This window comes from Ursus arctos, unplaced genomic scaffold (genome assembly GCF_023065955.2).
Source record: "Ursus arctos isolate Adak ecotype North America unplaced genomic scaffold, UrsArc2.0 scaffold_19, whole genome shotgun sequence".
NCBI lineage: Eukaryota > Metazoa > Chordata > Mammalia > Carnivora > Ursidae > Ursus > Ursus arctos.
Window position 1 is genome coordinate 10678233 of NW_026622863.1, and position 16414 is coordinate 10694646.

Here is a 16414-nt window from a genome sequence, read left to right on the forward strand (position 1 = left end):
CCCACCGCCCACCATAGAGACCAGTGTAAGAAATCCAGGCTCCCTCCCCCACCAGGGTACGGAAAATACCCATTGCATTCTAGAAATAAATGTATAATGCAAGTGCTTACACCTCAATTTGATTCCACATTTACTGAGCGCTTACTTGGTCCCTGGTCCCCAAGCCAGACATTGTTGGGATATAGAGGTGAATAAGGCATGATATTTCCTGATGAGTTGAGACCACAGGGAAATAGGAACAAGGCAGGTAATAGAAGTGCTAGAAGGGGTAGAGGACGCATCTATTGTTTGTACCTGCCCAGCATCCCCTGTTCTTGGGACAAGTACCTTAGTTTTCTTTAGGCAAATGGCCCTTCTGTTCAGATGAGGCTGACCCCGGCTCTACTCCACTCATACTTGGCCTCTGGGGAAGGGCACAGGGGCATTCTACTCTCCTGGCCCTCGAGGTCAGTGCAGGTATGGACACTCGACCCAAGCCAGGCCAACGAAACTCAACTCCGGGACTTTGGTGGCTGGAAGTCTTGAGAAAATGTGCTGAGTATTCCCTGGGGCTGCTGAGCCAACAGGAGATGCAAGCCTAGAGCTGCTGGTAGGCACACTGCTGCTCCATGGAAAGTGGCCACATGAGAACAAAGACAGCGGGGCTCGGAGTTCAGAGATGGACAGAAACGGTTCTACCTGATGACCTGGGTGAACAGCTGTGGCCATCTTGGCCTGAAGCCTTCTCACTCCAGACATTTAAAAAGGGAACCACTTGCAACTGAAAAGGGTCTGGCTGTTCCTCGTTCAAGTATTATCCCATGGAAAGGAGTAAGTTGGACTTCCAGGAATTTGGCTTGGCTATATGGCAGGTGGCATATGAACTGGCTGAAGGGCCATTTATCAGACGCCATGTGCCTTTCATGTCCTTGAATCTCTTCTGGCCCAAGCGGCCACAGGGGTTCCTGAGAAGTGCTTTGCCTTGGTTTGTGTCGCATGACCCTGTGTGCTGGTCACCTGCCCCATTTGCTATTAGATCCACTTAGCTGCCTTGGCCTGCCCTCTTCATCTTCCATAATTTGACTCCTGCAAATTGTGGTATCCAAGCCTCCTTAACAACAGGCTTCTGGTGAGAGTCTCCCAGGAAGCCCTAATAGACGACTGAGCTCAGTGAGAGAAGGGGAGAAGCTGCAGCGTTTATGCTTTATATAAAGATTTCATACTCCTCTCTCCCTTGGACTTTGTCTTTGGCAGTAGTTCAAGTTCCACCTCCCATCGGATGTCCCACAAACGGCTCCAGCCCCTGCCAGGTGGCCCTGGCTCCTGGGCTAGGAATACCTCATCTTCTCTTTGTCCCTCCAGCTCTATGAGCGGAAGCAACTTCCCACCATTGCTAACTCTGGGTGGTTTCCCCGTCCCTTGAGTCTTGGATGTTAAAGACAAGCACCAAACGGAGATGATCAAAAACACTCAAAGGGGATTTTTTTTGGTGATGGAAGTTGGTTGTGATGTTTGAAAAGGCTGTATGTAAACTTGCGCCACATAAAATCACTTCTCCTGATGCCTAAATATCAGTTTGTGTACCCTGGAGGCACACATCTTAGCTTTGGGGGAACGGTTTGAGTCAGGAGAGGGTTGCTTGCGGAGAACAGAAGCCCAATTAAACTAGCTGAAGTTAAAGACATTCTTTTCTTTTCAGAAAGCAGAGCCAACCCCGTTACCACCCCTCTCTCCAGAAGAGCTTCTCTGCTCTGCCGCCAAGCAGCCATCCCAACTGTCCTGAACTCTTAGCCTTCACATCCAAATGGCCTGCTGGGTCCAGTGATACCTACTAGAGACCCAGTAATTCCCCTGAACTTGGGGAAAGAAAATCCTATTGGCCTAGCTTGGTGAGGCATCCAGCTCTGACTCAGCCAGCCATATAGCTCCAGCGGGGTGTGACCCCTATGGGTAGGCACCCTGAAAATACTGAGCCCCAGCCTTGGAGGGAGTCTCTAGTGGCCTGGAAGCCACTGTGGAAATTAGGAAATCAGCTCTGTCCAGGGTACTTTGCAAAGCCACTAGCAATATGGAGAGAGCCTGAGGCACTGTAGTTGCTGTGGGTCTCAGAATTACGATGACTAAAGCTTCAGGTCCCCGCCTAAGGTCACTTGCATCCTGTAATCAGTTGTTGATGGAGTTAGGGTTTTGCATATGGTTGCTCACTTCTGGATAAACATACCAAGAGGAAAGCAAATGCTCTCTTTTGCAACTACTGAAAGCTTATTTTTAAATGCATTTTTTGTTTATTCCCCTCTACATTAGGTTGTTCTTATATTCTCACTTTCTTAAATTCCCAGGAGCAAAAAGTAATAATGACTTACTTACACTGTGTCCTGTTTTGACTTGTCAGACTGTTCAGTTCTAGGATCAGCCGGGGATGCTTGGGGGGGAAGTAATTAGAGTGATTTTAGCTAACCTTCCTGCTCTCTGTTATTAATGATAGCAAAGATGTTTAAACAGCTAAAATGACAACCCCTTTCTCCTAACCCCTAAATTCCTGTTTATGTTTGCCTAAAAAAGTTACACCACTTTGTCCTTTTCAAAGTGGTTGGCAACATATCATTATATCTTTATTCCTCCTCAGCGATTAGTTGGGAAATTGATCCCCAGCCTGCAACCATTCAAGAACCTGGATCAGGGACCCTTAATGGGTTTCATTTTACATACCGACTCCAATCAGTGGTGGGGGCCACCCAGAGAGTTAAGTTGAGAAAGATTCTAAGGTCAGAGCCAGGTTGCGGAAGAGTGCTAGGATCAGTTGGTGATGTCTGCCACCGGCAGAGGAAGAGAGAGCCTGACTTCACTCCTTCCTGTTTGCCATCTCAGACGGAGGCACGTCAGCATAGGTCCAGATACAACTTCTTGGAGTATATGAACCACAGTGAATTTAAAAGATCCCATTAGGGGGACACCTGGGTGGCTCAGTTGGTTAAGCATCTGCCTTTGGCTCAGGTCATGATCCCAGGGTCCTGGGATCGAGTCCCACATAGGGCTCCTTGCTCGTCAGGGAGCCTGCTTCTCCCTCAGCTTTCTGCTCCCCCCCCCCTCTCTCCCTAACAAATAAATAAATAAAATCTTAAAAAAAAAAAAGATCCCATTAGGTCCTCACAACACCTGGATGAAATTGGGAGGGCTGAAATTATTATTATATCCTTTGATAGGTGGCAAGGGGAGACTGGGACACTGAGGCTCCCCTAAAAGAAAAGCCAGGGAAGCAAAATTCCTGTGCACTTGACTTCTCCAGAGAAAAAAGTCCACAGGGGTATGGGACAAGGCCCAACGCTGAGCATCCCATAATATCTTGTCATTCTTCTCTGTTCTTTGATGATCTCTTGAATTAATTAATCATTCTAAATAATTGAATCAGGCAACAATTATGGAAGGTATACCAGTTGCACTTCCTCCTCTTCCACACATGGTCTCTGTTGTGCCCTGCCTCACGCCCCTGCTTGCAATGTAGCTAGGAAACATTCTCTGGGCCACCTCCTCATGTAAGTTGGAGGCATGGAATCACAGCCCCATTCCCTTTCACTCCACAGTAACCTACCTGGGGCTGTGCATGTAGTGGTGTTTAATAAGTGCCCACTGAAAGTCAGAACCATCACCTCTGGGGCTATTCCAAGGGCAGTGGTAACATAGGACAATCCCTGGAGGCCCCATATTCATTCCCAGGATCTTCTTACCAATGGGGAGAGCATGGAATAAATGCTTTCCCATTTATCCCAGCATTTGTATATTGCTTTCTGAGTCATCCCTCCCGGAGGCCTTGATGATTGAAGATCATCACAGGGAGAGGAGGACTTACATGCATGTTCTCAACCCAGTTTGGGTCACACAAATCTGAAGAATTAATGTACCCAAAAAAGGCTATTTATTGACACAAATATCCAAATTTAGAATGGGCATGAGTGAAGTGACCCAAGGGATAACCAGATCATTGAGTGCTGTCAGCATGCTTTTATGCTCTCTCTCTGGCTGTCACCCTCACTCCTGCTTCTGAATGATGGCTTTATTCCCTCCTATTGCTGATGGACTTTTACCACATGAGGGAGACCGTGGCTGAATCCTCTTACCATCACCCAGACAGGGAAGTGAGCTCTTTTTCTCCAGATCAGTTGGGAAACTCCCAGGGAAGAACTCTGATGGGTCCAGCTGGAGTCACGTGCCCACCTCCTGAGTGTGACCAGGATGGTAATGATTGGCTCAACCATGCCACGGCCTCTTTGCTGGCTCTGTCATCAAAAGTGGGGGAGGGAGGGGTGACCTCTCCAAGAATTGCTGTCAGCCAGGCAGCCACCCCCAAATTTACCCATAACAGATCCTTTCCTCCAAAAATGTACATGCTCACATAGATGCAATTTTTCACCCCAAACTTCAGGGAGTAGATAGGCCCTTCAACTGAACCCTCCAGACCCCTAAGTTAACCCTGTTTACACAAACGCATACAATTTGAATTGCTAGTGGAAAAATTCCAAATCTGACAATCTGCTAAGGCAGATGCCCCCCAGGTAGCCCTTCCAGTCCCATCTGGCTCCATTCCCCTAATCTCCTCCCTTTTCAGCCTGCCCTGAATTTTCATGCCACTTCCTCTCCTCCTTTTCTCCTTCCCTTCTCTCTCTGTTCCAGCCCCTGCTAGGACAATGGGAAGCCATTTCTGTGCGGGGACTCCTGGAAAGAACTCCGTGGTATCAATCAATTTAGAGCATCACCAGGGAGTTAAAACAATGGCACCGAACTGCAAATTATAGAGGTAGAGAGACAGAGTTTTGTTCTCAGAAAAGAGGGTGTGAGTTCTTTAAAAAAATAAAAAAAGAGGAATGTTTCTCAACATTTCATAAATAGTCATTTGAAAACTGCCCAAGAGCAAACTGGAAGTCAACACAATGCCCAGTCGTTCACTTGTTAGACCTGGAAGAATGTGCACGCACACTGCATTCTTTACACACACATATTTACACACACTCTACATAAAGAATGACCTTCTCCCGCTCCGCCCTTCCCCTGCCCGCAATGGTAACATTTACCGGAGATTTTATTACAAAAGCCACAAAATGAAATTCTAATCAATAATAGTTTGCAGGATGGTGGGGGGGAAAGAAAGGGACTGAATACATTCATAGGTAAAAGATGTTATTATCTCAGTTCAGTGACTATGAAAGAGAAATAGATGAAAAAATCTGGGTTTTATATTAAAAACCGGCACAGCTGTAGAGTTACATAATAAAGTATTGCCTGTATCCATGGAAATGGAGAGTAATTGATGTACCACAAGTTATTTTTATAAACCCAAACAAAAAAATTCAATCAGAAATGTCTTTCCCCGTTTTGGGGGCATTGTATATTTTCTATCTGTACATAATGCACACATTGAGAGTGTGAATGTACTCATTATTGATCAGCCGTGTTGAATAGGACATGCTGCTTTCCCTGAATATTCAAGATTAGAATCCCGCGGCCCAGCTCTCCTTCTTGAAAGACTTCCTCTGCATAAATTGTGCAGGGCTTTAAAATTCAGGCAGCTCCAACTCAGATGAATAAAGGAGCCCCTCTCCCAGTTTTGGAGGTGTTGGAGGGGCCAAATTTCGAAGATGGGAACTCTGCATAACGCATTTACTTGACTTGCCCCACAATACCAGCTGTCCCCTCTCCCACTCCCCCAACACAAACACAGTGTGAAGCACAGAGTAGGTGTTCCAAGAAAGCCAGGACGCACAGCACAGTCCAATTTTCCCAATTTACTTGCTAAAGCGCCTGTTAAAATACAGATTCCAGAGTTCCACCCCAGCCCCCTGTGCGGGATTCTCCTGGGCAGAGATCTACAAATCTACAAAATCTATGTACCTCCCCAAGGAAATTCTGGTCATTAGGCAAACTGGAGAAACCCAGATGCAGGGCTGGCTTCTTAAGCACGTGAATCTGTGCAGCCCAACAGGGCCCCGTGCTCAGGAGGTTTTTCTTCTTTGCTTAATGCTCTGCTGTCTTCCCCTGGAAATTCTTAATGATTTTTTAACAAGAGGTCCTAGATTTTCATTTTGCACTGGGTGCTACAGATTATGTGGCTGGCCCCATATAAATGTAGTGGTTCAAAGCATCAATTTAGCAAATAGACCTGGATAAAAATTCCAACTCTGCCACTTTACTGGTTAGGAGATCTTTAGCAAGTTATTTAAACACGGTGAGGGGCACCTGGGTGGCTCAGTTGGTTGAGTGTCTGCCTTTGGCTCGGGTCATGATGCTGGGGTCCTGGGATGGAGCCCCACATCAGGCTCCCTGCTCAGCGGGGAGTCTGCTTCTCCCCCTCCCTCTGCCTACCATTCCCCCTGCTTGTGTGCTCGCTCTGTCAAATAAATAAATAAAATTAAAAACAACAACAATGACAACACTGTGAGCCTCTGTATACTCATCTATAAGATGGGAATGATAATGATATTGATCTCATGGGCTCTAAAATGACACAATATTTGTTTAGCTGCTCACTGCCGGAAGAGAAGCAAAGCTTCAGTCAATGGACACCATTAACATTAGTTGAGCTTTGAATTGTTGAGTTGCGTGAATTAAGGACCTGAAAGAGAGGGGACAGTGCAGCTGGTTGCTGGAGCAGGGTACTAATGAAGGCCTAGCCTTCCTGATGTTGAATCAATGTCCAAAGTGCCTTACATAAAGCAACCCTGCTGTTGGCCAAGCTTCGCTGCTACCACAACAGGGCTGGACTCTAACTGTATCAGCTTTGTATGAGGATCTGCTCAGTGTCTGGCTAAGGAAAATAGCCCCACCAGAATGAAACCTACTCTACCATCACTTCTAGTCCACTGACCACAACTGGGGCTGGAGCTGGGGTAGAACAGGGTGATACGACAGTGACAGTGAGTGGGGGCTGGAGTCCTATGAAAGGTTTTCCATCATCTGTCTCAGATCTGTCCACTTCTTTTCATCTCCATAGCCACCCCCTCTTCTATGCCACCATCATTTCTCACCAGGGCTAAGACATTCGCCTGGCTTTCTGCTACCGTTTTGTAAAATTTTAAAAACAGTATTATGTATATGTGATCCACATACCGTGATATCCACCACTGGAAGTTTTAATTCGATAGTTTTTAGTATATTCACAATGCTGTGCAACCATTACCCTATCTATTCCAGAACATTTTCATCACCCCAAAAAGAAACACTATACCCATCAACAATCACTCCCCATTCCAACCCCCCTCTGATCCCTGGCAACTACTAATCTACTTTCTGTCTGCATGGACTTGTCTATACTGGACATTTCATACAAAGGGAATCACATAGTGTATGATCTTTTGTGTCTCATGTCTTTCACTTGCGTAATGCTTTCAAGGGTCATTCATGCTGTAGAATGTATCAGTACTTCATTCTTGTTTTATTGAAAATAATATTTCATTGTATGAATATATCACATTTTGTTTATCCATTCATAAGTTGATGAACATTTGGGGTGTTTCTACTTTGGAGCCACTTTGAGTTTGTTTGTTTGTTCTTTAAAGATTTTATTTACTTGGGGGTGGAGAGGAGCAGAGGGAGAGAGAGAATCTCATGCAAACTCTGAGCTGGGCATGGACCCTGATGTGGGACTTAATCACACACCCTGAGATCATGACCTGAGCTAAAACCAAGAGTTGGATGCTTAACTGACTGAGCCACCCAGGCGCACCATCTGCTTTGGGGCTATTTTGAATAAGGCTGCTGTGTGTACTTATGTTCAGATTTTGTATGGACATGTATTTTCATTTCTTTTGGTTAGATACTTAGGAATAGAATTACTGGGTCATATGATAACTTTTTTTTTTAAACTTTTTGAAGAACTGCCAAATTGTTTTTGCATTGCAGCTGTACAATTTTACAAATCCTCCAGCAAGATATGAAGGTTCTAATTTCTCTACATCCTTACCAATATTTGTTATTCTCTGACTTTTAAATTACGGCCATCCTACTGTGTGTGAAGTGGTATCTCATGGTTTTGATTTACACTTCCTTAATGACTAATTATGCTGAACATCTTTTCACGGGCTTAGTGGCCATTTCTATATCTTCTTTGGGAAAATGCACATTCAAAACCTTTGCCCATTTTTTGAAATTGGACAAAGTTTTCTTTGCTTAAAGAACTATTTGCTAAAGACTTTTCTTTCCCTATTGATTTTTGGCACCCCCATCAAAAATCAGTTGGCCATAACATAAGGATTTTTGGATTCTCAGTTTTATTCTACTGATCTGTGTTCATCCATATGCTAGTACTATCTTGATTATTGTAGCTTTATAGTAAGTTTTGAAATCAGGAAGTGTGAGTCCTCTTTCTTCTTTTTCAAAATTTTTCTGGCTATCCTGGGTCTCTTACATTTCCATATAAATTTTAGGATCAGCATGTCAATTTCTGCAAAAAAAAAAAGGCAGCTGGAATATTGATAGGGATTGCATTGAATCTGTAGAACTCTGGAGAGTATTGCCATCTTAACCATATTAAGTCTTTCAATCCATGAACATGGTATATCTTTCCATTTATTTAGATCTTTCAATGTTTTATGATTTCTAATGTAAAACTCTTATTTTTGTTTAATTTATTCTTAAGTATTTCATTCTCTTGGATGCTTTTGCAAATTGACTTGTTTTATTTCATTTTTACATCCTTGTTTAATTTATTCTTAAGTATTTCATTCTCTTGGTGCTGTTGCAAATTGACTTGTTTTATTTCATTTTTACATCCTTCATTGTTAGTGTAAAGAAATACAACTGATTTGTGTATCTTGATCCTGTATCCTGAAACTTTCCTGAATTTGCTTGTTAATTCTAGTAGTTTTTTTCCCGGATTCCTTACGGTTTTTATATACAAGATCATGTCATCTGCAAATAAAGATAGTTTTCTCCTTTCTTTCCAGTATGGATGCTTTTTATTTATTTTTCTTGCCTAATTATCTGGCTAGAGTCAGTACAATGTTGAATAAAAGTGGTAAAACAGACATCTTTGTCTTGTTTCTGATCTTAGGTCAAAAGCATTCAATCTTACACCAAGTATGATGTTAGATGTGGGCTTTTAGTGGATGTCCTTATCAGATTGAGGAAAGTCCCTTCTATTTCTATTTTGTTGAATGTTTTTCTAATGAGAGGGCTACTGCCATTTTTGTCCAAACTCTGCCCATTCTCCAGAGGGCACTCAGAAGAATCTTTGAACTATAGCCTTGCCAAGTTACTCCTCTATTTAAAAATGCTCAGAAACTCCCAAAAGTCATTGGGATAAAGTCTAAATTCCTGTAAGATACTGTATGATTTGGGGCCTCTATTGTCTTATCCTCTCTCTCTCTCCTTCCTTGTGCTCTGGCCACATTCACCTTCTCATTTCACTGCCTTTGTGCCTGCTCTTTTCTCTGCCTGAGATTTCTACCCACTGCCCTTTCTGCTTGGTGAATTCCTACTCATCTCTCAATTTCAGTTAGTTTTTTGTGAAGGCTTCCCAGGCCCTCAGACCCAGTCAGATATCACAGCGCTGTGTTCTCAGATCTCCTTTTCCTTTATAGCCCTTACCACAGTTTGACACTGTGTATTCATTTGATTATTTGACTGATGTCAGTCTTCTCACAGAACATATGCTGCATGAGGGCCACGACTGTGTCTGTCTTATTAACCACTTTATCCCCTGTTGGTGTAGTAACACCTGGCACAAGGAAAGAATGCTTTCGGGAAATATTTAAAGAACAATCTCAACCAAACCAGCCAATCTATATGGAGGTAAAATGGGGGTGGTGATCTCCAGACACAGCTCTTAGCTATGAAGACCCTTAACGCTTCATTCTTTCTTTTTCTTTTTTCTTTTCCTCCATGGCCTAGTCAAGAACACTTCAGAAGAAAAGACCTATTTTATATGCTAAAGTTGCAGGGAAAAGTCTCTTTGGAGATGATTTTTAAGCTGAGTCGATGCTATAAATCCTTCCCATTCTCCATGAAGCCTTCCTGATTACTGCCAGTCACAGATAATCTCTTCCTTCTTTTCATAATATCGCGGGTTCTTTATCCATATCCCTTTTAAGAGTGTTCATGATTTTCATTGTGTTATCATTACACATATGTTAGTCCTGTTTCCCCTACCATTTGAAGCTAAAAAACCATAGATGGTTTAATCATGGTATCCTCCCATCTCCTAACTTAGTCCTTAGCATTGTGTTAAATATACGAAGGAGTAACAATGACCATGAAGTACATAAAGACTGAAGAAAAAAACCCCAGTTTTGTTCAATCCATTTGTATTCTCCAGTATTAGTTTTTGTGTTCTTTTAACATTAAAAATGTTGTTGCATTTTAATTCTTAATAAAAATCAAAGTTTTGGTGAGCCTATTAACCAAAACTTCTAACTATCCACATATGGCTATGGTAAATCTTATACTCTAGTCAGATAGGTCTATATGCCATCCCCATCTGCCAACCTCACATTTAACTTTTCCCTACTGCTTGCTGAAGTCATTTGCATCCACCCAGAATGCCTGCCTACCTCTCTACCCATCTTTTGAGGACCATTTGAAATCCTATTTCATCCTTGAAGACATTTGTGATCACCCTTCCACTTACTTAACATTTGCTTCTTCTGACTTTATCATAAGGCCCTTTTCCCTGCATGTTTAATGGCTCTTCAAGTCATCTGCAAGCTCCTTGAGATCACAGGCTCTGCTCAAGTCTCTTTCCATGGTCTCAGCACACCCATGCCCACAGTTATCAGAAGTGTAAATATAAAAATCTCCACAACCACAGTTCAATTCCAGAATTATCCCATTGCCCAGACTTCACTCCTAGAATACCTAGGTCCAGGTTCCCGCCATCCCCATCAGACTTCCTCTTGCATTGGCTTTCCTAGATGCATACCTTCCTTGACATTATATCTTGTCTCACGTTTTTGTTCTAGCTCTATCTAAGTGGCTGACTCTTGGACTGACCTATAGCTTCCTATGGCTATTAGCCCCACACATCACAGTAACAAGACAGAATGCCCATGCCCAGATTCTCTTAAATATTATCCTCTCCTCCTTTCAGAAGAGGAATATCAGACAGCGTGAATTAGCTCTTAGTCACGTTGAGTGCCCTCTATCCCTGGCAAAATGCCTGGTGCACTGTAGGGTCCCAAAGTGAATATCAAGAGTATTAATTCTAATGTGTTAAGTGTCAGAGTATTTAATTTAAAGAGGGAAGGCAGTGTGAAAAGAGTGTAATACCCAATAAAGTTGGAAATGTGCTCTTTGTGTAGACATAACCTATACGACAATGGTCTATTTATGCTTGGAAAATTAGGGTAATAGGTTCTATCCTGGTTTCTTCACACATATTGTAAAATAACTTTATTGATGAGAGATGGAGTCCAGAGTGAGTTCCAGGCAACAAAGGAAAAAAATTCCAACTCAATTGGTCCTAAAGCGTTAGTTTAGGATTTGTTTTTTGTTATTTCCTCATAATAGAGGTTCCCAAATTCTCGATGAGAAAACATTTCCTGGGTACTGGATTATATGCAGAAAACCAGCACTCAGTCAAACAAAAACAATAAGAAGAAACAGCCCTGATTTGTTGTGTTTATTTCCATGGAGTATTTCCACCATGGCCAATTTCAAGCTACCAGGGATATTACAATTGCCTTGCAAATTTCCTGCAGCTTGCCTAAACCTACAAGTTTGCTCCAGCACCCCATGAGGCAAGTCATTATACCTGGTGCTGTGAGATACAAAGCCCTCTCCTGACCTCAGTGAGCCTATAACCTAGTGGAGATACAGACATACCCACGTTGATCAACAGCTTTGTTTTTTTCCAAAAGCAATCTCTATCAGCCATGATATTTATTATTATTTGGAGCCCATCAAGGTAAATACAATGAGTTTCCCAAAGGTCTAATTACCAAAGATTGATAGGCTGCCAATTTGTAATAATGCAGCTGTAATATCATCTACTCTAAATGTTCTACCTAATTACATTTTCAAGAGCCACCCTCTAACAGAGTTCTTGGGTAATTTTTTCTTCAGCATTAAGGCATTCATGGCTAGACACAACTAGTCTTTCAAGATATTTAAAGATCATTAGCAGGAAAAAAAAAGTCTCCACTCCAACAGAAATTCTTTTGATGGAACAAGATAAAATTCCTCCATTTGCTCTCGGATTTTGTATTATTTATGAACAAATCACCAATCACGGGGAGAGGGCAGCAAATAGAGATGAAAAAAGCACATTGCAGGAACACATGCTGATGTCATGTACAGCACGTACTGAAAATACTTCCCCGCTCCTTAGTGGGACATGTGAAATGATCTCTGTGGTGATACAGTTTGCTCAAAAGTGAAACTAGTAAAGAACCCGCAGAGATTTCCGTCTCTGGTAACGTGTGAACTCTTCAAGGTTTGGATTTGGTTTGCAAGCAGATTGTAGGAGAAAAGCAAGACTCAAAGTAAGAATGGGGAAGAGTCTTCCCTTAATAGGTTTCATTAAAAAGGATCCCTTCTCTGATGACACCCTGTGTGGATTCAAAGGTCTAAGCAAGTAAAGCGAGAAAATATCATGTTCCTCACAGATCGTTTTGAATCTGGCTGCTATATTTTTCTTCTTTCAAGTTGTACTCAGCTTTCCTGCTGTGGCCACCATATTCTCTCTATATCATCTTCAGCATCTTTCCCACTGGGACTGGATTCTCTGGGGAGTCTAGAAGCCTGGGACATTTGCTTTTCTGCAGTCTTCATACAGATGATGATCAGCAGACATGTATTGACTTATGTCCCCTCACACTTCCACAACTTCTGACTCCCTCTGAGAACTTCCCCAGCACCCTTTAGTAGCTGCGTGGGAAAGTAGACAAGTCCATGGGACTTCGTTACCAGGTCTGTGTGCCTGGATTCAAGTCCTTTCTCCCACTTTTTCTCCATCTCCGGTGTCCCACTTGCTATGTAAGCTGGGGCCATTTTCTCAGCCTTCTGGAGTTTTCCCATCTCCAAAATGGGTACACATTTATACTTAATAAATGTTGTTTACAGTTATCCATTCAATGTGTTCATGAAGGTTTATGTAATCTCCCCAGCTAGAGGGAATCTGTCCCACTTCTTGTCTTCCAATGGACTCAATGAGGTATGTCCCACCTTCTCCTCACTAAATCGGACCCTACGTGAGGTAGCCTTTATCCATCATATTCATAATCATTCATCATTGTTACCTTCGAGTGCCTGACAATGCCTAGCAGGGTGCCTTGCATGCTGGAACCTCCTTAAGGACAGAGAGCATGGTGGTCTTGCTCACTGCTTCTGTGCTTCAGCATAATGCTAATAAAAGCTCCACAGGCAAGAGATAGTTGTTAGAGGAAGAATGGGCACATAAGTAATAGCTCAATATACATGCTTTGTAAGAGATGATGCATAAATCAATGGTAGCCATCTACAAGTTCTTGAAAGTCCTTGTTCACCATTGTTCGACTGGAGTTCACTATGAGCATGCTCAGGAAATGATTAGTGAGTGAATTATTCAATGAGCCAATTGATCCAATGATGTAGTGTCTCCTCTTGCGCCTCGGAAGGCAACTTGCAGCCTAAAAATACAACTGCGTAGTTTGAGTAACATTTTGCTATTAGAAGCAATGGAACAAACATCACAAATGCAGATGAGCTTTCTCTAAATCAGTGATTCCCAACCAGGGCGATTTTGCTCCTCCTATGCCCCCCACCACCGCCCGCCCCCAGGGGACATCTGGCAATGTCTGGAGACATTTTTGATTGTCATAACGGGGGAACTACTACTGGCATCCGTAGTTCAGGGAGGCTGCTGAATGCCCTACGGGAGGCACAGGACAGTCCCCACGACAGAGAATTATCTTCTCTCAAACATCAACAGAGCAGCAGTTGAGAAAGCCTGCTCGAAATGATCAGCTAGGGGGAGATTTCTTTTTTCCATAGCAACATATTAAAACGTGGGTCAAGATTATTGAGATGGTCTGTATCATGCCCGCCTCCTTCACAGAATCACAGGAAGTCGGGATTGAAAGGAACACAAGAGATCATTCAGTACAAATTCCTCTCTTTACATCCAGGACCCTGCAAGTCCAGAAAGGGAAGCGAATGCTCGAGTCTGCACAGTTGGTAAGTAGCCAAGCCAAGCCAACCCAAGAAGCCAAGCCCCCAGTGCCCAGGTTTTCCCAGCTCCCTTTTCAATATGTCTGCAATTGAGCTTCCTTAGAACTCCCGCCTGCATGGTCAGCTACAGCCCAGACCCGGCTGCTCATCTTACCCCTGGATTAGAGCACTGTTTTCCCCCAATTTCCATCATCCCCAGCCACAGGGATGACTTTTGCCAGATGCATGAACCACCAGTACTATTATTTATATAATCATTATATTTAAATAGACATTGACTTTTTCCTTAAATGAAGGTTGAATAAGGAAATCTTTTATCGGTACTATAAGTAAAAAGGCTGGTCAGATTTGCCATGATGAAAAGAGACCTAAAAATTGGCACCATGCAAACGAAAATGTTCAGTGCTCACTTGATACTGTTGCATCTTTAAGGCTCCAAGCCTGAGCCTCTTTGTTAAAAAGGGAGATTCGCAAGTGTAGGAGGTGTTAAGGACATATTGGCACCAAACTGAGACTTTCTCCTTAATGTAATAAGAGGTATTTAAAAAGAATTGAAAAGGGAATTCATTTCTCACTGTGTGCTTCAATATTATTTATTACGTACCCATGCACCCCTGGAAATCATCTTGTATTCCCTCAGTGGTAAATTTATTTTTGGAAAGACTGGATTAGAGCAATGAAAGCAAAACCCCGATCACTTCCGCCCTCTTTGATATGAGTTCCTTCTTTAGCTTCCCAGACTGAAGGAATGCAGGCATCCTGAGTTCTTCTGTGTTCCCATGCCAGAGGCAATTAAGTAGGGAAATGAAAGAGAAGTTCAATGAGGAAGAGTTCACTGCTTTGCAAGCTTGGACAGGATACACTGAGGTGGTCGAAGGGTATAACAATTCTAAGAAGATCCCCAGTGACCGACACCTTTGTATCATCCCCTCCCCCCCCTTTGAGTATGGGTTGAACCTGTGAATATGATTATATATCTGTGATTGTTACATTATATTGCAAAAGGGAGATTACCCTCGGTGGGCCTGACCTAATCACATGAGTGCATTAAAACCAGTGATCTTCAGCTGGTAGCAGGCAAGGATGTCCAAGAGATAAACCTCAGCTGGCTTGGAAGAAAGTAAACATCCATGTTGTGCAGTGCCAGTGGGGGCCACTTGGCAAGGAGCTAGGGGCAGACCAGAAGCTGTGAGCAGTTCCCAGCTGACAGCTAGCAGGAAAACGGGAGCTTAGTTCTATTATCTGCAAGGAAATGAATTCAGCCAACAACCAACTGACATACAAGACGACCCTGAGCCCAGACTTCGAGACCTAGAAACTGTGAGATAATCACTTTCAATTGTTTTGAGCTCCTACAAAGTGGGGCTTTGTTACATAGCAAGAGCAAACTACTGTAAAGGGATACAGAGATGAGTAGGTTAGATTGGCTGGCATCAGGAAACTTATATTCTAGTCCTAGAGATAAGATACACATGGAGGCAAATGAAACATTTAAAAAAATATATTTTATATATTTGACAGAGAGAGCACAAGCAGGGAGAGTAGCAGAGGGAGAAGCAGGCTCTCCGCTAAGCAGGGAGCCCGATATGGGGCTTAATCCCAGAACCCTGGAATCATGATCTGAGCCGAAGGCAGACGCTTAACTGACTGAGCCACCCAGGTGCCCCAAATCAACTGCAATATTAATCAGGGTATACAAGCTTATGTCTGAGAAAGGTACAAACAATGTGCAGAAAGAAATGTGGCTGAGAAAAATCAGAGAAGGCTTCATGGAGGAGGTGACATTTGCACTGGCCTCAAAGTTCAAAGAGAAGTTCAGCAAACAGAGGTGGAGTCCAGGCAATCATGTGCTGGACTGACCAGGTTCCTGCTCAGTCTTGCACACAGAGCCGTGGAGAGTACCAGCCCTGGGTTTAGTTGTTTAGTTTCAGTCCCGGCTCCACCACTTGGAATAAAGCTTCTGCTCCTCAATGTTCTCACTGAAGAGAGAGGGGTGATAATGACAGTGTCTACCTACAGTGGACAAAATCCCACGGCCAGAAAACGGCAGGGCCTCCTGTCCTTGCGTGTGCTACCTCCACACTGGATCCACCTGCTCGAAGCTTCTGACCGTGAACCCCTTCCCTGCGGCTGCCTCCAGCGTTTGTAGGGCCCCGGGCAGACCTAAGAATAGAAGCCCATGTACTGTATGTCTGCATATTTACAAGTCAGACATCAAGCTAGACGCTGTTCAGTAAAATACATTCTCTCCTACTTTGGCAGACGCGCTTTCATAATGACAAAACAGAAAAAAAAAAAGTTT